The 25,296-nt window shown below is 49.6% G+C and overlaps 1 long non-coding RNA gene across 1 annotated transcript in view; it reads left to right on the top strand.

Moving 5' to 3' along the window:
• The window catches only part of LOC138488564 (uncharacterized), a 178,572-nt gene extending 155,081 nt beyond the window's left edge, over positions 1–23,491 (top strand). The window contains exons 4-5 of the long non-coding RNA XR_011274681.1: positions 11,230–11,349; positions 19,765–23,491. This is a non-coding gene — a long non-coding RNA (uncharacterized lncRNA). The remainder of the gene's footprint in view (positions 1–11,229; positions 11,350–19,764) is intronic.
• The last annotated feature ends 1,805 nt before the right edge of the window (positions 23,492–25,296 follow it).

The raw sequence follows: 25,296 nt of genomic DNA, 5'->3' as shown, positions 1-25,296 counted from the left end.
CTGGACGGTGCCTTCGTGGCTGACGTGGAACATGATGGCTCACACATTAAGGCTCGATTCTACGTGACCCCGGTGAGCAGTAATACCTTGCTCAGCTGTGCAGCTGCAGAGGCATTAGGGATCGTGAGCTTCGCCTACTCCGTCCACCTTGAGGATATACATGACCTCCTGGACAAGTACGCTGCCCTCTTTAGCGGCATCGGAAAGATGACGGGGGAACCCATTCGACTACACATCGATGAGTCGGTGCAACCCATCGCACTGAAACACCGGCGAGTACCCTTTCACTTAAGGGGGCTGGTGGATAAGGAGCTGGACAATCTGGTGAGCCTGGATATCATCGAGAAAGTGGAAGGCCCAACCCCTTGGGTGTCCCCGATCGTGGTGGCCAGAAAGCCCAAGCAACCTGACTCAGTGCGCATATGCGTGGACATGAGGCTCCCGAACAAAGCGAGCGGCATCTTACACCGACGATTGATGACATCGTTGCGGATGTTCAAGGGGCTCGATTTTTCTCCAAGCTGGACCTCCGAGCTGGCTATCACCAGGTCGTCCTTCATCCTGACTCCCGGTACATAACGACTTTCACCACCCACTGGGGTCTGTATCGATACAAGCGGTTGAGCTTCGGGGTGTCGTCTGCCGCTGAAGTGTTCCAAAATATCATCAGGGGCGCCCTAGCAGACCTGGAGGGCGTCCTTAACATTAGCGACGACATCCTGGTGTTCGCCAAAACTGAAGTGGATCACATGAGGAGGCTGGGAAAGACCTTAGAACGACTCCAATCTCTGGGCCTCACCCTTCACCGGGAAAAATGTGAATTCATGCGCTCCTCCACCGAGTTTTTCGGATTCATCTTCAAGGAGAGGGGGGTGTCGCCAGACCCGAAAAAGGTCCAGGACATCAAGGCGGCGAAAGCCCCCGAGTCGGTGACCGACGCGAGGAGTTTCCTAGGGATGGTAACTTACTGTGGGCGGTTCATCCAGAACTTGGCGTCGAGATCTGAGCCACTCCGGGCGCTGACCAAGAAAGAATCACCATGGCAGTGGGGCCCCCTTGAACAAGCCGCTTTCGAGGACATTAAGGGTGCCCTCACAAAAGAGGACACGATGGCATTCTTCGACCCAGCATTAGAATCTGAAATCGTGGTCGATGCAAGTCCCTTCGGGTTGGGAGCAGTGCTGACGCAGGTGGACCGCAACGGGAGTGTTCGACCTATAGCATATGCTAGCAAGGCCCTCACTGAGACTGAACAGAGGTACTCCCAGATCGAGCGGGAGGCCTTGGCGGTGCTGTGGGGCTGTAGGCACTTCCGGCTCTACGTCCTGGGACGCCCGGTGACGGTGGTTACTGACCACAAACCACTGCTTCCGATCCTGGTGGGCTCCTCTTCGAAACCACCGGCGAGAATCGAGAGGTGGATGCTCGCCCTCCTGGAATATTCTGTTACCCTGGTGTAACAGGCCCGGGGCCAACAATGCCGCGGACTATCTATCTCGTCACCCGGGAGTGTGCGGGGGAGAGGGATATGACACCTGCGGAGAGGAAGCGGACAGTCATGTTCGCATGGTGGTGGAAGCGGCAACACCCAACGCGATGTCCCTAGAGGAGTTGGAGGCTGCGGCAGCTGAGGACGAGTGCTTTCGAATTCTAAAAGACTCAATGCACAGTGGGTCGTGGAAGTCCATCCTCGAAGCAGGGGCCGGACGCACGCAAGAAGCCAAAACAGTATTGGAGCAGCTGTGGAAGGTAAAGGAGGAGCTGTCGTTCTCGGACTCTGGGCTGCTGCTCCGGGGTGACAGGATTGTTGTCCCACAGGCAAAGGTGGCGGAGGTGATCCATCTCGCCCACCATGGACATCAGGGCGCCGCCAAGACCAAGGCGCAGCTCCGCTCAAAGGTCTGGTTTCCAGAGTTAGAGAAAAGGGTGGATGACTTTGTGGCGGCCTGCGTATGGTGTCAGGCGGCCTCCCCTCTGCAACGTGAACCTGCCATTGAGGCCATGCCCCGAGGCACGAGGCCGTGGGAGATCGTCCACGCCGACTTTGGCTCAACATCAGTGGGTACCCATTTCCTGGTGCTAGTCGATGAATACTCGAGATACCCCGAAGTGGAGTTCGTTGACTCAGTGGCCTTTGAGCATGTGGTGGTAGCGATGGAGAAAATGTTTGCGGCCCATGGTTTTCCCCACACCCTATGCTCCGACAATGGATCGCCCTTCCAAAGTGAGCGATTCTCCGAGCTGCTGGAGAGCTGCGGAATACAACACCGGAAGATATCCCCCCTGTGGCCTCGAGCGAACGGGGATGCAGAGAGACTGATGCGGACCCTAAACAAAACCTTCCGGATTGCTCAAGGGCAGGGCCAATCTTTACAACGGGCCCTCTATCAGTTCCTTCGGGTGTACCGCACCACCCCACATGCAGCCACGGGAGTGGCTCCGGCAGAGGTGTTATTCAAGAGATGCCTCCGGGGGCTGCTGCCGGAAGTTGGGGAGAAAGAACCGGGGGTCATTGATAATGAGCGGGTAGAGGCTCAAAGGCGAGTCCGAATTGAACAAGAAAACCTGCGCCGGGGTCTCCGCCCTCAGAGACTTGAACTAGGGGATGAGGTCCTCATCCGTAATCGACACCCCCACGGGAAGCTATCACTCCCCTATGAACCGGAGCCCCTGGATGTAGTGGCGGTGAAGGGGTCCATGGTGACGGCCTCGGATGGACGATCAGCTGTCACCCGAAACGTGAGCTTCTTCAAGAAGCTGGGTGATCCACGAACTGACACCCCACCTGAACCGGATCCACCAGACACGCCGGCTGACGGAGGCCTCTATGAAGCGGTGCCCGAATCCCCCGTCCGGGGAGAGGCGGTGGAAGGACGTCACGTGCCGGAGGTAGGCAGGAGGTACCCCCAGAGGGCTGGGCGAGGGAAACCTGCCTACCTCAGCGAATATGTCGTGGGACAAATGGCTAGTGAACTGGGGTGAGCAGATCTGGGTGGATGACATTAAAGGGGTTTTTTCTTTGGGTGTGCAGTAGCGTTTAAAGTAGATGTGTGATTTTCTGGTTAATAAAGTTAATGTTATTGCGTTCTGTTGTTCCTCCCGGAAAAGGAGGAGTGTGGCGCCGCCCGATGACGGGCGCACGCGGCGGCGTGACGTATCACGCCGCCGCAGTTTGTATAAATAAAGGGGGCGTTCCCGGCCGCGGTAGAGCGACCGGGAAGCCCGAACTGGAAGGACTGGTGCCCGTGTGAGTCCTTGGGTGAAGGGGCTTACGGGACCGCGTGGGGGCTCTGACCCGCCCCCAACAGTGGGCATGAATGCTTTTGAAATTCCACAGCGAGCAAAGTGTAAAGTACCCATTATGACATTTAGCCAAGCTGTCTAGTGTTTGGGGTTAGAGGCAGGACCGGGGAGTGGGGCGGAAAGAAGGAAGTGACGTAAGGGACATATTTTCAAGTGCTCCTCTGTCCGTGTCTTTGTTTAAGCACTGTGTGGGTTGTGATTGTGTGGATAAAGGCAGCCCCTCTGTCAGGATACAGCATTGGCGCTGAGTGGGTGCCCCCGCGCCTGCTGCAGTATCTGGTGGTGCTCGTGTGCAGGGCCCCCCGGCGGAAGTTGTTGCACACCGAGGGGTGCAGCAATGAAGAGGCCTCATCGTAGCATTTGAAAGGATGCGGCTGCCTGGAAAGAAGAGGCGAGGTGGCCCCTTCCCCCATTGGAAGAAACGCTAGAACAGGTGTCCTGCAGCGGCAAAAGAGAAGCGCGCTGTGTGTAATACACACAGTGGCGCACTTGTCCAAGACTTGTGGCACCAAAAACCAACTCAGCCATCGTTGCACAGGAATTAAGGCCTGCTACCTGAGAAGGGCACGCAGAATTCAGACAGAAAATCACTGCCTAGAAGACACCTGGCACGCATAAGGAAGACTCTGCCCTCCCTCCCTTTGCACACGGAGGTTGAGTGACAAGTAGCGGAAACACCAACTGGGCCCCAACATGGTGTGTCCATCAACATGTTGGACCGTGAAATTCCCGCCACAGTGCCAGTCACGCAGCCCATGCTGGCAACAACCAGAGTGCATGAACTCTGCGCTACAACTGCCTGGTGTCTTCGACGTCACCGACATCAGCAACATGGAGACTTTGACTTTTATGTGGGTGCGATGTTGCCCATGGACAACCACAGACAGAAATGCCTACTGAAGCTGGCAGTGGGGCCCGCAACCAGGAACATCATTGATGAGCTTCCAAGTGACTCCACAGATACAATTCAAGGATGAAAAAAGGCCCTTGCTACGTATTTCACCAACAGCAATATAGTTTATGAGCGGCACGTGTTTCACTCAACTAAACAACTGAAGGATGAAACCATGGACATGTTTGTAATGCGGCTGAGGTTCAAGTTAAAACACTGTGACCTCAACAATTACTCCAATACCGAAGCACTACGCTCACAGATAATTGCTGGATGTGAGTCACAGAACATTCACAGGAAGCTGTTACAAAATTCTAGAACGTTAGAGGAAATCCTAATGCTGCTAAGGGCAGAACTGGCCGTGGAATCACAGGTGGAAGCTATGAGCAGCACGTACATTTTCACAACAGCACCGGAGGCGATACACAAGATGGCCACTACACCACCCAAAGCCCAAGCTGAACCATTTTGCTACAGACGTGGGTACGAATTCATGCATGAAGGCACATGCACGGCACTGGGCCAACATTGGTCGCCGTGTGGGGGTGAGAACCACTTTATGTCTGTTTAAAGGATGTCAAGAAACCCAGCAAAGGGTGAAAGTGAGAGTGATGGCTTGGGAAAACTCAAAGACTGCACCACGAACAAAACAACGGTAGTATCGCATGTCGACAGCACGACCACTAAGGAGATCCCGGTGCCATGTCAGTTACCTAGTAGAACAGTCATCATCAGAGACTAGACTCAGTTCCTCAGAAGGAGAACCGAGGCGTAAAAGGTATTTGTATGCATTGGGCAACAAACAGGCCACCAAACACAGCCCCACAATACTAATTCAGTTGAATGAGATACAAACAGAATTTCTAGTGGACACCGAAGCCACCGTCAACGTTATAAGTGAGCACGCGTACAAGACCCTACCACAAGCACCAAAGCTTTGACCGTTTGAAGTCGATATCTACCCACATGAGTAAATTCCCCACTACCGTGCATTCGATACTTAGAAGCAACATGCAGATACAAAGCACAAGAGAAACAAATCCCTGTACACGTGATGGCAACCGCAACAGAGTGCGTCTGCATTCTGAGTTTTAAGACTGCCATTGACATGGGACTGGTACACGTGCTATACAGACTTACGGTAAATAAATACATAGACGCGGTGCACAAGATTGATCAACTGTTCCCAACTCTATTGAAAGGCATTGGGAAGCTAAATAACTGACAAATCCGACTCAATATAGATGAAAGTGTCCCACTGGTGGCCCAACACAATCGAGTCATTCCCATAAACATCCAAAGACAGCTAGAAGAGGAGCTGCACATATTATTGGAACAGGATGTAATTGAACCAGCATCCGGACCCACCTGGGGTGTTGCCCATCGTGCTGATGCCGAAAAAAGGTTCAAATGATATAACACTTTGTGTAGACAAGAGGAGACCAAACCAAGCCATAAAAAGAGAACGTCATTTGACCCCCCTGTATCACTGATATGATACATTTACTAAACGGAGCCAAAGTATTCTCCAAGCTCGACCTGAACAAAGGTTACCATCAGCTGGTACTGTGAGAAACCTGAAGGTGTTTCACCTGCTACTCCCCGGGGATCTGCCATCCAAGTGGCCATCGCTATTGGATCCAGTTCCTTGGGGTGGACCAGTGGGGGAGAATCACCTGGAGGGGGGTCTTCAGAGAGTGGAAGTGGGACACTGAAGGGTGAGACGTAGTATACCCTTCCCAATACTTCCTTTTATGCATCCTGCCAAGTAGGATCCTTAGAAACTACCTCCCCCTTTTCCAACCCGAACACTTTCCCACAGAGTGAACGACAACAGACTAATACCCGAGCCGTTTACCTGACATGTCCCAACACAAGGGTCAGGCACAGTCAGACAATTACCGACAACTACACACACCTGACTACCCTTTCCCTTCCCCATAGGGATACAAGGCGGAGCACGAGAGCACAGTCGGAGCAAGGCACAACGCACACGGAAGCAGCTATTCCGGGACGGAAGTTCAAACGGAGGAGAAAGGCAGCAAGACCTGAAAGGACATCAAGGAGGGAGTTGTCTATGCCCTTTTCAACCCAGACCTGCAAAAGATACGTAAGACTGAGAATCGCAGCTGGCAGGTGGTGCCACAGATGTGCGCAGTACACGGCACCCTCCCGCACTGATAGCCAGGGCCAGGAAACGTGGTGGCCATCGAGGTACCGTCCCTGACTCCAGTGGAAAAGGAACTGCCAATAAGCTCAACACAGCCGGTGAGTCGGAAGACGCTGATAAGTCAGCCGGCTTGTGTTGGGCTGAAGGATGCAAGTAGCAACAGTAAGAAGATAAAATAGACAAGAAGTCTTGTGTGAACAATCTTGGTACCAGAATCAGAGTGGTCCAGCGACACGTGGGCGCTCTGTCGAAGGTCTCTGTCTGGTACCCCTCACCTGAACAAAGAGAATGTGTTGAACATTATGAGTAAAAGAAACTACAGGTACCAAGAGGCCATAGGGAAGGCTGGTATAAGGTGTTGTTAAGGTGGTCATACAGGGGTCGAGTCCAATCTCTTGTACAATCGAAAGTCCTTGACACATTGCAGAGGTTTTGCTACCACAGTGGAACTGGCGTTTGCGCCCAGCTGAGGGGAATGCTGTGCGAACTGTGATGGTAAAAAGGCTGCGCTTGCCGTAGGTTAACAGAGTGACCCAGCGAGACGAGATCGCCCTTTGGAAGTCTCTGTTTGAATCGGCAAGCGCTCTGGTTGGTCTTAACCCGACTGAGGGAGACTGACAATTGAAAAAGAATCAGAGCCCGGCTGAGGGGGATCCTAGGGTGAAAGGGTAATCACCCGGCGTAAAGGATAACAGAAGGAACTTTTGTTTTGTTGTTTTGGTGTATCAGGCCCTCTGAAGCAAGAGACTTTGCATGAGAAGAGACTTGGACACAGAAGGCCCTGATACTGAGAAAAGGAACTGTAATCTTGTGCTGTGTACAGGAGTGTGCTGTGCTCAGGAGTCCCGCCTTGTCCCGTGCTAAAAATGTGGGAAAGGGAGATCCCGGCCATAACATCCTGACTTAATATTTTGTGAACACTGCTTTCTTTTCTTGTGAACATTATCCCACACTCTTTTGTAATGTTGCAGTAAGGATTGGCAGTAGGTGTTTTAGTATAGGCCCTTTTTATTTGACTAGACTCCACTAGGACTGGATTATTATTATTTGATGGTTGTAGCTTGCTCCCATCTTAGTTAGGTTTAGCTTAGGCGTTTATCTCACCCATTTTACAGCTTAATAAACACCCTTGACCTGTGATCACTTTTGTCTGTCTTACTTTGATGCTATGCCTAACTTACAGTACTGAGCCAAGAAAGCGACTACACCACCACCTTTGTGCCTCACCGTGGCCTCTTTAGGTACAAGCAGTTATGTTTTGGTGTTTCTTCAGTGGCAGTAGCATTTCAAGCCGAATATGATCAAACACATCCCGAACAGCATCACCTAAAGTGATGATATTTTGGTCTTTGGCACCAGTGTAGAAAAACACGATGACACACACTGTCCAGGGTGTGCATGGCACAATAGGTGGCAAATCTCACTTTCAACATGGAAAAGTGCGAGTTTCGGGAAAGAGGCCCTGTTTCTTTGGACATACATTCTCGGAAAAAGTAATGAGATATGATTAGTCATTTATTACGCACCTGTACACAAGTGTTTCTAGGCGCGACAAGACAAGGGAGGGAAGACAGGGGGGACAATACAAATTATCTTACTAAGCCTTGTGACATTCAGATCATGCAAGTGCAACATCGCCAACGTGCATGGGGGAGGTAGGGGGGAAGTGCCAGGGAAAGGGAGGTGAAGTGCGATCAGGGCAGTAGTGCTCTGAGCAAGTGCAACCAGGGCAGCGCAGCTCTGGGTAAGTGTAGGGAGGTAGGGGACTGTAGAGGGTGCAGTTACAGCCCCTATGTGCGCTGTGGCCCAGAGGCAGTGCAGGGGATACTGATCATGGAGGAGCCTGGTACCCGTTATGCTCTGAGGGTAGCCAGGTAACCAGTCACTGCAGCAGACAGGTAGGTCAGCAAGGGAGGGAGAGAGAGAAAGCAGAGTAGAATAGGAAGGTCTACAACCTCTGGTGATCTGCCCCCCACTCTGCCTGGCGAAGCGTCTGACCCAGGAATGTCATTTAGGGGTCACCAGAGGGCAGCGACCTCTGTCAATCTCTTGTGACCTCTGGCATTCCTCCAATCAGAGGGAGGGGGCGTGGCCACAGCTCACTACACAGCGGCTTCCGCGTTCCCTGGTTCCTCCTTTTTGGGAGAGCAGCACTGCCCATGTGGTTTGTTTATCGGCACGCCCGAGTCCGACTCCTATGTTCCCTGCTGCAAGTGCAAAGCAACGGTAAGTATTTGAAGTGTGAGTCAGTGTGTCATGACTGAGATGGGTCGGGTGCTGCTGGGTTGGGGACAGTCACGGCATGGCTAATGCCGAGTTGCCGAGCCGCGGCGGTATTCCAAATGGCCGCGTGGCGCCGGCTGCCGCAGGCCCAGGCTGAGGTGTGTGCTGCAACATGCTCGCCTCACCAACCCATCTGCGGCCGCAGCAGCAGGCAGCCGCCAGCAGGACTCCTTCCTTGCCCGCCCTGCGCCTGCTGAAGCTATTTCGGTAATCGACAGGCGCCTCTCTACTGGTGGAGTCCTCAGTCTGGGCCCTCACTTGTCCACCCAAAGTAAAGCCTGTATGTGGCTGACTTTTCCGAGCAGTTCACTAAAAGCGTTGCGGTTAATGGAATGGTTGTCTAATAGTAAAAGCAACGCGGGAAGCACTCTGACCTCTGCAAGAACCAATTGCAATCACTTGTCCAGTAAAGTCCCTGCACGGGATGCCACACTCTCTCTTTTGAGGAAGGAAGGAGGTGGACTGACTCTTTGGCAGCCAAAAAAGATAGTACTTTTTCGGCTTTTTAACTTAAAAAGAAAACACACTACATACAGAAGTGCCACCCACCCTGTCTCTGACGCAAAACCCCAAGGCCCACCTTCTAAGGCCCTGTTTGTTTCCCTGTTCGGTACCTGGATCATGAGGTGAGCCCCCCACCCACCCCATTGGTTGCCTGAGTGTCTGTTTCAGCCCCCAACCGCGCCCACTGGTTGCCTGAGTGTTTGGTTGAGCCCCCCACCCCTACGTTGGTCACCTGTGTGTCTGTTTGAGCCCTCCACTACCCCCGTTGGTTGCCTGAGTGTTTGTTTGAGCCCCCACCCCCGTTGGTCGCCTGTGTGTTTGTTTTTATTTATTTATTTATTTAACATTTATAACGCGCTCACACAGCCCGCAGGCATCGAGGCGCTGTTACAGGAATTGTTTGTTTTTCTTAGGTGCGTAATTGTGGTTTTTTTGTCTTAGTTACGTATTTATAACGCGCTTAAACACCCAGAGGTTTCTAAGCGCGGACCTGGGGATCGAACCTGTTGTTGCTTCGTGTCATCTTGCTTCCAAGACGCGCACGCTGCCGCTGAGCTATCCTCCCGAGACAAGAGTTAGTAATTCCTGTTTGTGCGTATTTATAACACGCTTAATACCCAGAGGTTTCTAAGCGGGACCCCGGGATCGAACCTGTGTTGAACTTCATGTTGTCTTGTTTCCCAAGCGAGCACATTGTCGCTGAGCTATCCTCCCAGGACTGTTTGAGCCCACCACGTTCCCCGTTGGTTGCCTGAGTGTCTGTTTGAGCCCCCACCGCCCCCGCTGGTTGCCTGAGTGTTTGGTTGAGCCCCCCAACCTCCGTTGGTCACCTGTGTCTCTTTGACCCCCCCACTCCTCCCGTTGGTTGCCTGAGTGTTTGTTTGAGCCCCCACCCCCGTTGGTCGCCTGTGTGTTTGTCTGAGCCCCCACCCCCTGTTGGTCACCTGTGTGTTTGTTTTAGCCCACCATGTCCCCCGTTAGTCCCCTGTGTATTTGTTTGAGCCCCCCACCCCCTGTTAGTCGCCTGTGTGTTTGTCTGAAGCCCCATCCCCCCCGTTGGCCACCTGTGTGTTTGTGTACCACGAGGCGGGCACCATTCTTTTGCTTTTTTTATTTTAACTACGCACCTCTATGTACACGCCACCTGTAACATGGGGTTGGCACCATGCTTTTGTCTGTTAATATTGATCATACATATGGGTGAAGCTGCCTCCACGTAATAGGATATTGGCTCCATATATTCGGCTACTGATTTTGACCTTGCAATTGTGTGCAGTTGCCGCCATTTTAAACACACTTTTGGCAACCTTTACTGGACTTTGTTCCCGGCGAATTCTTTCTTTTTAGCTTTTTTATGATTGTAGGGTTTGTCAGCTGTGGTATTGTGTCAATACCTAAGTCATTTTTCAATTTTTATACATTTCCACTTGCGACTCCCCTTAAAATATTCAAATTCTTATGAGTGTCAAATAAGTTTCTTCACACTTGGTTCCTTTTTCAAAATCCTTGGTGTATTTATTTCATATTCAGCACTTTTTTCAATTTCTTCTCTCATTTATTTCATATACAGCACTTTTTTCCATTTTTTCTCTCTACACGTGTTTGACCTTTGTTAGTTTCACAAAGGATCTTCAGGAGAGATATAATTGCTGTCTTTTCTTAAAAAGAAGGGAAAACATACATTTTATATTCTTAATTCACAAAAGGGTTAATTATTTAACTTGAAAAACAAATGACAAGAACATTTTTCAAAAAACAAGTTGTTGACAAAATAATTCCATGTATATGACACTCACCCATTTTACGAACTTTGGGTAGTTGCCGCCATCCAACATGTGGCTGGCACCATGTATTTGCTCCTATTTTGCTCTAACACTGCAACCTGAAGCACTTCATGTAAATGTAACTGTTCTGTAACCATATTCTTAAATCAAAGTGCCTTGATTCCCCAGGGTTATGTGTCCAAAAAAAAAAAACTTTTTTCCTCTTGACTTATGCAAGCACTTTGAAGAGATACTGGAAGATGATCAGGTAGCAGTATTTGCCAATGCACTAATCAAACCCATTTTAAAATTAGTTGTAGGTTCTGAAGGAGATGAAAATCAGAGACGTCTGGCTGTTTTGTGCAGGAGTAATGAAGTCCATGAAATAACTGTAAACAGTACAACACAACACTGTCAAATCAGAAGAAAATGGGGTAAGTGCCAAAATCATTAAAGACTGCGGATGCCATCGACTAGAAGAATACATGTTCTCTGGTGAAATATTCTCCCTCTCCCCTTTTATCCTGGCTTTCCCCTATCCCCATACCCGCCTATCTGCCGCTGTCCACCCAGAATGTGATTTCGCTCTGTAGTCCTGTTGAAATAACAGGGCGGATCCACATAAAGAGGGTATATGGGTTCATAAACTTCCCATTGCAACATGGACCTTGACACACTGCTACATATGATGATCCATTCTTGTATGAAATGTCACAATACAGTGATATCGTAACCATATTTTTCTTAGTGTACTGAGGCATAATGCTTTATGATGCCACTTCCTGTGATGTCACGTGGGGGTGTGTGGTCAAATGACACCAGTCCCTGTGATGTGACACGGGGCATGGCCAAATGACATCACTACCTGTGATGTCACTCTTGGGGGGTAGCATTGTGATGTCACTTCCGCTACCCCTGGCTTTTTGGTGAAATGACGTCCCTGGTCTGACCCACAGAAAGTTAGAGGTAGTTGAGCGAAGGGCTCGAGAAGGAAGGTATTTTGGAAGAGAGAGTTGGATGTGGTGCGGGCCCGGACCCAGAAGGCCTTGTGAACGATGCATAGGGTCTTGGACTTGATCCTTGCAGCAACTCGGAGCCAGTGGAAAGATTTTAGTGCTGAAGAAATACGGTCCTTGGGCTTGATGCCAGATCCTGAAAAAGTAGCGACACTGAATGAGACACCCCCTCCAACCAATGTGTCAGCGCTCAGATCCTTCTTAGGGCTGGCAAGCTATTACACAAGATATATAAAGGACTTCACCATGATTAGTGAACCGTTGAGGGCACTCACAAAGCAACATGTGCCCTTTCGCTGGTCCACGCAGTGTCAGGAAGGCTTCACCATCATTCATGACTGGATATCTGTGGCAGAGAACATGGCTTATTTTGATGTCACAAGGGATACTGAACTGACTTTGGACGCAAGCCCATTGGGACTCAGTGCTATTTTAGGACAAAAGGCAGATGATAATGCCCAGCAGAGACACATCATCTTGTATGCCAGCAGAAGCTTATCAAAGACCGAACAGGCCTACTCACAGGCTGAGAAAGAGCGCTTGGCCTGTGAGCACTTTCACCTATTCCTATATGGGAAGCCATTTACAATACTCACAGACCACCAGGCATTACTATTTCTATATGACAACTCCCATGCGAAAATGCCACCACACATAGCCAGATGGGGTCTCCGTCTTCAGGACTATGCATTTGACATTATTCACAGGCCTGGGAAAGAGGAAAATCCAGCCGATTTCTTGTGAAGGCACCAGAGAAAGGCAGAGTACCTGAAACATTGGTGGGGGATAGGTACATTAGATATGTCATACAGCAGGCGATGTCTCAAGGATTGGATCTGATAAAAATTGCTCAAGATGCCCTGAGAATCATCATTGAAGGCCTTCAGTCTGGAAAGTGGAAAAGGGGTGGAGGAGAGGGGTCAACAAGATCAGTGGAGGTGAAGGGGGATGTGGACAACTTGCTGTTAGTAAAAGACAAATTGGCAGTGTCGGATAAGACGCTCCTGTCTCAAGGGAAACAAACTAGTCATACCAGGATCTTTGCGGCGACAAGTGGTGGAACTGGCCTCTGGCGGGCAAGGAAGGATTGTGTCAACCAAGAGGATACTATGGCAGAAAATATGGTTCCCGAGGCGTGCTAGAAGAGGAACTACTGAAGGAATGTCCCATATGCTATCTCATCACACCAGCAAAACTCCCTGAACCACTATGAATGACTGAGCTACCGGAGTGGGTGTGGGGTGAAGTTGTATATACATGCTAGCTTTGATGGATGCATATTCGGGATTTCCAAAAGCACAGATAGTGGCGTCCACGGCAGCACATCACATCATACCAGTTCTGGACAGGATATTCACTCCTTATGGTATCCCCAGAAAGGTGAAGTTGGATAATGGGCCTCGATTTACAAGCCAGGACTTTAGGACATTTGCAGAGTACATGGGATTCCTTCACACAAAGGTGACCACATTGTGGCCTCAGGTGAATGAGACAATTGAGAGGTTCATGGGAAACCTAAAACGAGCACTTCAAATATCTCATCTGACAGGACAACCCTATGAACAGGTGCTGCATCAGCTTCTACAGGACTATCGAAGCACACCACATAGCTTCAGTGGAAAATGTCCTGCTGAAGTTATGTTTGGAAGAAACATAGGTACCCCATTTCCCAAGCAAATCAGAGAAATATCCATAGGATGACATCATGAGGGCCCAGGATGGAGTCGCAAAGGAGAATATGAAAGGAATACTGACCTCAAGTGAGGAGTGAGGACGTCTCAACGAGAAGTGGGTGATGTGGTGGTAGTAAAGAACCCTCAATCCACCAAGCACACTGCTGCTTTCCATGAGGATCCCTTGATCATAACTAGAAGAAATCGTTCCATTATAACCACAGAAGGGGACCAACGGCGAGTGACCAGGAATTTCCGCACACTTTAGGAAAATGCCAAATGAAGGTTGGAGGCAGAGGAGGATACGTACAGAAGAGGAGGACATATATTCTTCCGATTGTGATGGGGAAGAATCGGACTGTGATGGCAGGGCTGATTCTGTGCCTGTGAATAGGTCTCACCATCAAGAGCCACAATATCAAAGACCGCAGAGGGCCAGGATGAGGCCGAGGAGACTCATTGAGGAAATGGGGTAAAGTGAATTGACTTGTTTAAAATGGGGTTTAGGGGGTTTATGGGGTTGTGGCATTTAGCCAATCTGTCTAGTGTTTGGGGTTAGGAGCAGGAGTGGGGCGGGAAGAGGGAAATGACATAAGAGAAGTTCAGTCATATTACGGGGAGTGAAAAGTAAAGGACGTATTTGCAAGTGCTCCTGTGTCCGCGTCTTTGTTGAAGCGGTGTTTGGGTTGTGATGGTGTGGACAAAGGCAGCCCCTTTATCAAGACACAGCATCCATGAGTGTATGATCTGAGTGACAACAAGTGATTATGTTGTGAATATTTATTTTTTATATACCATAGTGCCCGTGGCAGAAGCAGACCTGATACAGCACACTAGGTGGGCGTGTGAGGGCCTCCAAGACTGCATAGTGCACCTGAACCACACAGAGGCTGGCTGCGTGATTACTTAACTTGCAGAGTAGGTGGGGTAGGAGCACATGGGCTGCATTCTGTGTGGCTGTCATATGTGAGCACCAGAGACCGCACACTGGTTGGGGTGGAAGGGTCTTGGACACAGTGACCACACGCATACTTGCCAACCCCACCGATTTAGGCTGTAGGATACCGCTTTTTAAGCAGTCCTACTGCCTACTGATTTAGTGGCAACAAATACCGATTTTTGAAGAAAACGTTTTTTTTATTTTTTTGTGGCCTGGATTTAGCAGCCTGTTCAGTCAAGTTTGCAGGGTGCTCAAGTACACAGAATCCGAGGAACGTTCTTCAGTGGGGATGTGTCCAAGCTGCTGCTTTTATAATGGTGTGTTCTTACTGGCAGCAGTTAGCAGACCAGTGCGCCAGTGCAATCTCCCCAGACTGTCAGAGGCGCCTGTGAGATCCGCTCCAGCACTTATGGATATCAACAGCCACATGGTTCACCGTACCTCAGCTCTCCGGTGCCAGTCATCTACATGCTGGGGCGAGCCGCCGAACTAATGGCGAGCCACTCCTCCTAATGAGTTCTGGCAGGTGTGAGCTTGCCGTACGTTTCAGCCCCGCCCTGCGCGAGTCTCGCCACTTCCATCCGCCTGCAAGTGCAATATGCTATTTCTTCAGCGTAGCTGCACAACGCAGCGCCCCTCTCTCCGGCACCTGCTACATACTTGCCGACCCTACCGATTTAGGCCGTAGGATACTGTTTTTTAAGCAGTCCTACCGCCTACCGATTTAGTGTCAACAAATACCGATTTTGTTTTTTTTTTCAATATTTTTGAAACTTTAAGATTCCTACAGATTTTTATGCACAGAATGTTGGCATGTATGCACACGTCCCTTATGTGTGAGTATTCCATCCTAAGGCTGCATGGTGACTGGGGTGGTAATTATACTACGATTTCACAGTCACTGTGACTGTGGTGTGTGTGTAACTCTGAGTCCCACAAAAGTATGCATAGATACCCTGTAGATGTCATAGGGATGTCTGGGGCCAGACAACAGGGGGCGGGGGGACACATAAATGCTCTACATACAATAACATGCATGTACTTAGCATCCAATCAGAAACATGCTCCCTTTTCACATTTAATCACAAACGAACTCACCATTCACATCCAATCCAATCAAATCACTCACCATTCACTAAACACTGGACACACAAGCATATGGGCATGTTCACCTTTAAAATGGTAACTGTTTTATTTCAAGGCTGCAACTAGAAATGTACATCATATTTTGGTTCTTAAAAGTATGTATTAACTTGTGTTGGCAAAAAAAAGTGTTTTACAGTGTTTTAGCAACATAGAAAAAGCAGCACCCGCTATTCTGGAGGTAAAAATGTCCACTGACTTAAAAAATACAATGGCTTAACATAGATGCCAAGATTGTGAAGCATCTGGGAGGGAGATGTTTTGAAGGAAATTAATTTTCCCATAGGCTTGCATTGGGGTCAGGATTATTTTAGGTGGGAGAAAAGCAAACATAGCATATCCCTCTGCTGGAGTTGCAGGAGACTTGGCATGTCTGACTTAAAGGCTATATGTCCCGCCTCTCATGTCATCTCTGCAGAGGCTATGTGCCCCTCCTCATATGCCATCTCTCTCTCTCAAGCTCCTATTCCCATGACAATAGTTGAGGCTTAGAGGTGGCACTTAAAGTGCCACCTAATAGCCAAAACTAAAAAGGGTCGCGACAGGAGCCAAGCAATTATAGGCTCTTAGGCATGCTTGACACCCCTTTAAAGATCTTTGCTAGTGTGTTGCATCTAGAATTAAGCACTTGGGCCACTGAAACAGGATTAATATGCCTGGTTCATTAGGAATCAGCATACCTATGTCACATTTATCGACTCCAGTGCAGCATTCAACACCATCTTTGAAGAGAGATTATGGCAACAATTGGTTAATCGGGAAATCCCGGTGGGGCTACTCAAAATGATAATCTCTCTCTACTCATTTGCTAAAGTTAGAATCAGAACCTCCTCTCAAGGCACTTCTAATAAATTGATTGACACTAGGTGAGGTATTAAGCAAGGCTATATCCTGGCCTGCTTCTTTTTAATTTATATTTGAGGGATTTGTCTGAGGCACTGAAGAATACTAGCGCTAATCCTCTGAGACTGGGGGCCCATAAAATAACATGTCTAGTTTATGCTGACAACCTAGCCCTGTTCAATGGTACGCCTGGGGGCCTCCAATGTACATTCGGTAAGCTCCAACAATATGCTGGATTAAATGGCCTTGTTATTAGCACTGCTAACACCAAAGTCATGGTATTCAGTTTAGCTAGAAATAGGAACTCTAAAAGATGTATGTTAAGACTTGATGATCAAGTAGTGGAACAAGTTACATCCTATACATACCTTGGCTTCACCTTTTGATTGTTGCGGCTGAATTGATACATCGACATAATAGGCCTCATTACAAGGTTGCCGGTCCGGTAAAATCGATGCTGGTATCATCGTACCGGCATCCTTTCCTGGACCGGAGTAGTCAGAGTTGCGATGCCAGTGCCACCGGTACTGGCAGGCACCCGCTGTGGCCGGCCACACCGTTTCCGGTATCATCGTTGACACGCGGCAGCCGTGACAGTGACACCGGCATGCCGCAATTAGGCCCGCATTAAGAGGTGCACAGATGGGCATGCCGGTAATAATGGATACAATGATGCTGTAAACACCGGCATCGCATAACAACCGTTAATAGGAATCTGGTGTGTAGAAACCTGCCACAGGTGCACACAATCCGCACAGGTGGAGGCAATTGAGTCCGGCACAGCACAAAAGGAGCACTCCCACACACCTCACCCCTCCCAAATCCACAATGCTACCATTAGCACTAGCAGTACTGGAGCTGGAGGACATGCCTGCACAGCTACTCTTTGAGAAGGCAGTGAGCCAGAGTATGCAGCAGAGGCGCAGGAGGAGAATGAGGGTGAGAATGGGCCAGAAGATACCCATTGTGCAGGCATTTGTACCCCACAGGCAGCCACCAATCCCTCGCCCAAGGGCCATCCCATTCAATCTTACCCCTGTACCGGCTGGACAGGGACACCATCACCACAATACTGGACCTCATACATGATGACCTGGTGAGCCTCATCAATATCCAGGACAGCCACCCCCCCCCCTTGCTGAAGGTAGTGTCTGTGCTACACTTCCTTGCCACCGGCACTTATCAGCACACAGTGGGGCAGCTGCATGGAATCTCCCAACCCTGTTTCTCCCGTGTGCTCAACCAGGTGCTAGTTGCACTCCTGTCCCACGCATGCAACTACATTAGCTTACCACGGACTGCGGAGGAGGTGAATGCAACCAAAATAGCATTCCATGCACTTGCAGGCATGCCAAATGTAATAGGTGCGCTCGACTGTACACATGTGGACCTAGTTGTCCGGCATGCTGTGTGGAGGTAGTGTACCACAACAGGAAGCGTGTACCATTCCCCGAATGTACAGATGGTGTGCGAAGCACGCAAAATAATCACGCATTGCTGTGCAAGATTTGCTGGCTCCACACATGACGCCATTGTGCTGCGCAACTCCACGTTGCCCTGCTACATGGCACGACACGTTGGACATCGTACCTGGCTGTGGGTGAGTCTAACCACAGGGGCATGCGGGGTGTTGAATTGGGGGTTGAGGGGCAATTACCAGCATAGGCAACCTGTCTGCTGGGTGGGCCAAGATGGGTGGTGAATTGGCGGGGGCAGTTAACAGCATAGGCAACCTGTCTGCTGGGTGGGCCATGAGGGGTGATGAATTGTGGGGGTGGGGGGCAGTTACCAGCATAGGCAACCTGTCTGCTGGGTGGGCCATGAGGGGTGTTGAATTGGGTGGGGGGGGGCAGTTACCAGCATAGGCAACCTGTTTGCTGGGTGGGCCATGAGGGGTGTTGAATTGGGGGGGCAGTTACCAGCATAGACAACCTATCTGCTGGGTGGGCCATGAGGGGTGTTGAATTGTGGTGGGGGGGGGTGGTATTTACCAGCATAGGCAACCTGTCTGCTAGGTGAGTGTAACCACAGGGCCATGAGGGGTGTCGGAACATAGCATAGGATTGCATGCATGAGGAGCACAAGTGCACACTGCATGCATTAATCCATCATCACGCCTTCAAAAACCCGTAAACATTACCAGGAATGCATTGAAGTGCAGACAGACTCGGTAGGGCAATAGAAGGCTAGTCAGATGAGGAATTAGACCTAGCAACCTCATCATTCCGTACCTGCAGAACATGAAACCACACACATTGAATGTAACAGGACCACACACAGCATACTGGGTGCCTTCAACTGTGACCTTTTTTTAAATGTAACAGAATGTGCAACACAGCGAATGCATGCAGATGTACAAGGCCTTCACAGCCGTGTCTACATGCAATCAACAGACACAGTGCACACACCAGCACATGTATCAGGAAAATCACAAAACATGAACCACATGTACCACAATGCACCACTCTGTAGTGACAATACATGAAATACATGATCTCAGCAAAGCAATTCACGAGTCATGCTACACTGCCAGAGAGAAAACCATCTGACACACAGAAAAAATAAGTCACTGCACTCAGTCCACAGGTACACCGCAGATCAGTATGCCTGGCATGTCACCTTAAGGGACACCTCCAAGTAGAATGGGTCAAGTATGAAAATGAATAAAAACACAATCATTGACTACCACCAAGATATGATTGAGAGGTGCGGGACTCATCCAATGTAGCTTTGTTCCACCATGCTAACACCCACCCATCCGTATTACATTTACGTAAACCTTCACCCGTGATAAATACTACCAATGGATATCTGATCTAGTCATATGGGGGAAGGCGTCGATAGATATGTACATGGAGACCTGTATATGTTGAATGCATACTGGGGATACCACTGTATTACATGAAGCAAATTAGGCAAATGTGTGAGTTGCCACTGTATATGCACAGTCCATTTCCATTGGTAACACATTAATGAAATCTGATACCATTGTGGTCTGTTGTACTTGAATTGTGAGCTTGCAGGATTACATTGAATGGGCCATGTGACAGCAACTGCACCCATCCCCCATGGATCAGCCCTACATTCACTTACCGGGTTCATAGAGAATGACACATGCCATGTTCAGTTATGAATCCCTGTGCTTAGTTGAATTTATTATGAACACTATACAGCCAGTGCTAACATGGAATGAACAAATTAATCACAAGTACTCTTTCTCTTGCTCCCATCCAGGTGATGCCGGGTATCCCCTGATGGGCTGGCTCATGACTCCCATCAGGCAACCACACAACAGGCATGAAGAGGCCTACAACCGTGCACATGCACGCACTCGTATCACCACTGAGCAGACATTTGGCCTGCTGAAGGCCTGGTTCGGCTGCCTCAGCACGTCAGGGGGAGGGCTCATTTATGACCCTGAGAAGGTGGGCAAAATTGTGCTATTATGTGCCATGCTACACAACATGTGCATCCGGCGCAACGTCCCCCTGACATGGACATGATGCCACCTGAGGATGAGGATGAGGAAGATGCTGGAATTCCTGTGCGCCACAATGGCAATGATGGACATGCGACACAGCAAGATTTAATTGACCACTACTTTTGATGGACTGAAAAAGACACAGCACTGGGCTTGGGTCACACTGGACACTGTACATGATTGAACAGACACACACTCAATAAGCAATGTTCAGTCATGTTTTTTTGCGACACCAGGTGTATTGAATAAGGATAAACTATGTACAGATTTCAATTTTTTGCCTAACACTACTATCCCGTTAAATTGACCCCCCCACCACCCCCACACACAATACCCCTACACCCCCTCCCCTACTAACCCCACACCCAATACCCCAACACCCCCTCCCCCACTACCCCTTCCCAACTACTCCCTCCCCACATGCATTAGTCACTTGGCCTATTTATGCCCCCTTTTTGGAGGATGGGGTGAGCCTCTGGCGGGCGATTGAGTCGCTGTGACTGACGCACAAGGCTACTCGTTATGGAACTGGTGGGTGTTGTGCTAGAGGATGAGCCGAGTGTGGTGGTGATGTGCCGTTGTCCGGCGATAGCGGCCACCAACATGTTAATTGACTCAGCCATATTGAACATCACTCCATTTCCCTCTTGCACATGCCTCGCCAGGTGGTAAACACCCTGCGTGGCTCTGCCGAGCATTCTTCGCATGTTGCGCATGGAGTCCTGCATAGTCTGCCATGTCAGTTGTGCCTCAGTGAGGTACTGGGTGACCAAGGCGTGCATTGCCTGCTGCCGCCCTTCCATCCGAGTGAGGCGCCCCTCAATGTCTTGTATGTGCCGGAGTACAGGTAGTGGCAAGGGAGGTGGGCTACGAGGGCCTGGGGGCATGAACACAGCTTTGTCCTCATGGCCACCATCGTTCTGTGTCGGGCCCACTGGCCTCCACAGTGCTGTGTGCTCCAGAGCCATCTGTTGGTGTTGTAGGTTTGGGTGCCTGGCTGGATGGTGGGGATTCAGGCTCTTCCTGCATGCTCTGGACTGGGGATTCAGGCTCTTCCCGCAGGCTCTGGAATGGGGATTCAGTGATGTGCCTGCTTGGCCGCAGGTGTGGGCTGATGTGCCTGCTTGGCCGCAGATGTTGTGGCCTGATGTGCCTGCTTGGCCGCAGGGGTTGTAGACTTCTGGGGCTGCTTGTCCGCAGGGGTTGTAGACTGCCAGGGCTGCTTGGCCGCAGGGGTTGTAGACTGCCGGGGCTGTTTGGCCGCAGGTGTTGTAGCCTGCCGGGGCTGCTTGTCCGCAGCTGCTGCTGGCGGCTGGGGCCTCTGTGCAGCTGGTGTTGGTGGCTGCTGGGCAGCAGGTGTTTCCTGGTGGCGGGGGAGGGGGCTGTGCGGAAGATGTTGTGGCGCGCTCTGGTCTTGCCGTGGTGGTGCTTTGCTCCTGGCTAGAGGTGGTGGATTTGCTGCGTCGGAAACATGCTGCAGTGAACCTGGGTGCGGTGGCATGTTCACCCTCACTGTCAGATTATGTGCCTGTGGGGGACAGTGAGGCAGGGCATCAATAATGGGTGTGAATCCATTTGACACACATCAATGCTAGTACATTCAGAGTCATGTGCATTGTCATGGACATGGTGGAGGGCATGGTGCACACATGAATGTGTGGGGGATGCAGTGTGGGAGCATCTTTGTGGTGCGGAAATGGAGGGCGCAGTGTCTGTTGGCTGGGGTACTGGCGTCTAGCCGGTTCGGTGTTGTGGCCATGCCACAGGTGCTGTGCGACATATAGAGTTTGATTGTGAAACAGATGTGTTTCACTTGTGGACGTTGCTGCGTTGAAGTTGACTCTGCAGGAAGGTACATAGTGGGTGTGAAAGTGTGCGACTGTTGTCATTGATGTGTGCACGGCGGTGAAGCCAGCAGTTGGACAGTGATGTGTTTCTATGTGCATGCATATGGTACTTGTGTGGGCAATACAAGGGACATGTGGGGTGTGTCAGTGGGGTTTGTTTCTTGTCTTCCTGCCACGTACATTGTACTTGTTTTGAAGGAGGTTGTTGGTGGGTCAAATGGCAGCAGGGATCTTGGCCCACTTACGTGACTTTTGGACTTGACCATTGGCATTGGGGATACAAGGTGTGGGATGTGAATTTGGGATTACGGTCCCGGACACTCACCGGCATCATCGGAATTCGCTGCTCCCGTTTCTGCATCTCCAACTCCCTCTATGCTCTCCATGTGGAGGACGGTGCTGCAGGTTTCCTCCCACGCCTGCAGTTTGATGGGGGATGGCGCACCACCTCCTGTGGCCAGCTCCTTGCTGCGCTCTGCAGCGAGAAGGTTGCGGACACCTCTTCCTACAATCCCGGACCGTCCGGGGTGTTGTCCCCACCGCCGAGACTTTGCAAGCCACTTCCTCCCAAATGGCCTTCTTTCTTAGTTGTGCTGGGCGTCGCAGATCAGCACAGAACACCACATCAGCATGCTCCACAAGTGTGTCTGCCAGCATGTTTTGCGGCGACGGACGGCTGCTTGCCTAGCTGACATGTTCCTCAGTGTTGGTATATACTTGGTTATCCAGTAACACTCCTGTACAATGAGGATTGCAATGGATTGTGTTTTTATAATGGCCGCCGGTGCATTTCCCGTTCCGGCGCGATGACGTTTCTTCCGGTGCCGGTATTACCTGTAATTACGGCGTTGTTGGTGCCGGAGTCAATGTCTGCGGCATCGAGTAAGCCCCACGGGGGTTTAGGGTCTGTTTGGCTCGTGAACATGCATTTACCAAGATATGGTGTAATTACACATTAAATGCACTAGCTGATGCATCGGTCACCTTGGACCTCCTTATCCATAACACACAGCGAGCAAAACAAAAAGTATTCCAACATGATTGGATTGAAAATCATACAATCTGCCTTAAATATAAAGATTTTGATCCCTATCTGTTTGCACACAAAAGATATCGGACAATGGCTGACTATCTCATTAAATGTCCATCACCATACATATGCAGTCAATACTTGATATCCAGGCTGAACTTGTGGCCAACCCGAGAGATTATGGCTAGAAGGAAACAAATTCCAATTGAATTAAACTATTGCCGCTTTTGCAGAGACAAGGGTGAAAGAGAAACATTGGAGCATTGTATAATGGTATTCCCCATGCTCATTAACTTACGCCAAAATCACTTTATGAATCATAGAGAGAGCAATCACTGTAATGAAATTTGGCAAAGATTATTCAATTGCTCTAAACTGGCAACTCGAGTGGCGATTGTTCGCTTCTTGGATGCAATATTTCCAAAAGATGAAATGACGGACAAGGAAACACATTGAAAAAAAAAATGAAATGTAACAATGACTTTTTAAAAAAAAAAAACCTAAGGTAAAGCATGCATCTTAACACTTATTTTTTATCCTTCTTTTTCTTACTTTGTGAAGTTTTAAGTTACATGTGAATAGTTATGGAAATGGTGCATATGTTATAATTGTGAAATTGATTTGAAATGTATTTTGTATTGTTGAAATTAATTGTATTTGTATATGTGTATTTGAAAGGATGATTTTATTATCCAAACAAATAAACAAACCAAAAAAAATGTACGGGCTGTTTACCGGCATGCTGGTGCTAGCGTTTCCGGGAAGCCGGAATGCGTGTGCATGCTGACTCGGAATCTACCGTAGATTCCGGCAGCAGTGCTACACGGAAACGGTAGCAACCGGCATGCCGGTAATTTACCTTTTTTTTACAGGCAACCTTGTAATGAGGCCCAATGGGTCTTAAAGTAAACATTCACCAGCTCATGGGGGGGCCATCTCTCGACTTGCTAAAGAGGATGCTGGATACTCTTTACATTCTGTCTTGATACTATGCAAGACACAAATCTGCCCTGTACTTTTATATGGTTCTGAGATATGTGCGCTAAACAATTCAACTAGCTTGGTTACAATGGAGAACTGTTGCTAAAAAAACATCTTTACGTTACCTACTGCTACCCCCATTGAATATATTTTACTCAAATCACGAATGTCTTCTATACTTGATGGCCTACTACATTCAAATGCTATACTAATTATGACCGAGGTTGTAGAAACCAGGAATTTGACCATTGTAAAGTTACTGTTACGCTCACCTGGCTCCCACAGGGGCGTCGATCTGAACTGGACAGCTGCAGTCTCCACCAATGTGACGCGTAGTGCCGAGATGATGGACTGGCCCACCTAGCTTCGTTTGCTTGGCCCGTAGGAATATTCTTCTGCAAATGGAGAAAGGGAATTAACCACCCGTGGAGTTGAGCGTTAACCCCCCCCACTCCCGCTGATCACCTTTGATGTCCCCTCTTAGAGTCTCACCTGATGATTTGGAAAGATGAGCTCTCCATCCTGCATTGAGCGCAGGGGCGCGTAGATAACCAGTTGCTTCACTGGCTCGAAGGAATTGGTTAGTTCCAGAACAATATTGACTCTGAGAGTCCCGGCAAGACGCCGTAAGTATGTAGTTCGTAAGAGTTCAAATGTCTGACTTTCACTCTGTCCGATTCCTTGCAGGTTGCAGCTTGACCCTAGCGAAGAGTTCCTTGTGGCAACCGGTAATATTCAGGTAAGGATTTGTATTATCCAACACAGTTCGATAAAATAATGTCCATATGTAACCTGTTGCTTTCTCCATTATTCAGGCGCTGAGAGAAAGTATGAAGTCTCGGGGAATAATGCCTCCGGCAGTAAAATCAGGTAAGTCTATTGTGGTGAGGAGGTTTCCCCTTGTTTGTCCCTTTGTTTCACCTTGCTGTCCTTTTGTTTCATCATAGGGGCCAGGGTTCGGCGAGGATGCAGTGGAAGCTGCGCCGACCCGTGAAGAGGAATAGTAACCCCGGTGGTAAAATCAGGTAAGTCTATGGGGGGTAACTAATATTGCCTCTGTGTATTCCCTTGGCCCACCTTGCTGTTCTTGTCTTCCCCTTAGGTGCCGGAGTGCGGCGGGAACATGCAGAAGGATGCCGTGGAATGTGAAGATGCTGCGAAGGCCGGTGAGTTCAGCACGGCGCTGCAGCAGGCGAGGTGACGCGCATAAAATAACTTCTTTCTTCCAGCTCGAAGGCGCGATGGATCGGGAATTCAGGTAAGGATCAAAGGTATTGCTCTTGTTCTAACCTTTTCTCCTTCTTTCTCCCTTTTTCTAGGAGCTCCAGACTCGAGGCGGGCATGGCAGAAGACTGGATGCAGACTTGCAGGCACGGTGAGCGTTACGCTGCTGGATGCAGAATAACGCGAGGCATGTGCTGCTCTTA

This window comes from Ambystoma mexicanum, chromosome 9 (assembly GCF_040938575.1).
Source record: "Ambystoma mexicanum isolate Mex_15411 chromosome 9, UKY_AmexF1_1, whole genome shotgun sequence".
NCBI classification, from domain to species: Eukaryota; Metazoa; Chordata; class Amphibia; order Caudata; family Ambystomatidae; genus Ambystoma; species Ambystoma mexicanum.
This window is presented reverse-complemented; position numbering and strand designations above follow the sequence as displayed.